This window comes from Aplysia californica, unplaced genomic scaffold, assembly GCF_000002075.1.
Source record: "Aplysia californica isolate F4 #8 unplaced genomic scaffold, AplCal3.0 scaffold00490, whole genome shotgun sequence".
Taxonomy (NCBI): domain Eukaryota; kingdom Metazoa; phylum Mollusca; class Gastropoda; order Aplysiida; family Aplysiidae; genus Aplysia; species Aplysia californica.
This window is the reverse complement of record NW_004797760.1, coordinates 376,465-377,751: the sequence shown is the minus strand read 5'-3', so window position 1 is coordinate 377,751 and position 1,287 is coordinate 376,465.

Here is a 1,287-nt window from a genome sequence, read left to right as displayed (position 1 = left end):
GGGCCCCTGACGGGATTCGAACCCACGACCTTACGGTTGCGAGTCCGAGAGCCTAACCACTAGGCCACCGACGCGCCACACATGACCGTTATCTCAAAACCAGATCCATGCTCTCTAAAAAAAAATACAAGGAGAAGTCCGTCAGCGGCGAACTACTCTTTTGCAGGAGGAAAGTGTTCGAGCTTTCTGGGAGATCGAAAGGGGCAGCAAGAGTTGGTGTTGTTACAATATTATCTGAGTACATTAATGTAATACACAAGTTTTCGTTGGATATCCATGGATTTCAATGAAAAGCAACGTTAAGCTAGAAAGCAATAATACCATGTGCCTCTGTTCATTTCCAGTAATTAAAAAGTAATATTATACAAATCTAATAGCAAAAACATCAGTTTATATTATGATTGGATTTTTTAAAAACAATTTGAGTTCTGGTTGACTTTTTAAAATGTAGCTTGTGCTCTTGGGGCGCTCTTATTAAATTATTTTTGTTTGTACTATAACAGATTATAAGTTGTACCCTTCCCTGTTTTAAGTAGTTCTGTTAGCTTAAGTTCACATCATGGTGGACTTACGGAGTAGATGACCCGGACAGAAACTCCCAAATGAGTGATCTTGTACAAGGGTCGTTTTGTGGAGCTTTCAAGGCTCTCAACAAGTTTGGCTCGGTCCTCTCGGAGATGGATGTTAAATTCGGAAGCCCCGTCTTTTGAATAACCGTATAGTTTTGTTGAATCATATTATATCTCGCTGTGAATGTAGGATTTTGAGATGAACTTGATAATGTTTGAAAATATGAAGTCTTGATTTATAGCTCTTTACTTCATAACCCGTGAGGGCAAATCAAATGGATTCAGAATTTGTCCTACAGATCACCCCCGCGCCCCATGGGTCAGCGTCAACTTCCTCGTCAGAGACAATTGTAAAAATGTCCCACATCGCTGTCTTGACACGCCCATGTGAGAGTTTTTCAAGCCACTGAAGGAATAGGGTTACCAAAATAAGAAAGCGTGTGTTGGCCAGCCATACTCTGGGTCACAGTGTTCTGAAGTGCTTCTCAAATTGTCTGAAGGTAGTTGCTTAAAGCCTTTTTTACGAGAACCTTGTTGCGATATAATTATGTTCGCACTTTCTAATTCATTTTTTTTCTGCTTGTTTTGTTTTTCATGGATAAACCAGGTCTTTTTTGTACGCACGTATACTTTAACTTTGAGCGCTATTTGAAACTCTCCCCCTCTCTCTCTCTCTCTCTCTCTCTCTCTCTCTCTCTCTCTCTCTCTCTCTCTCTCT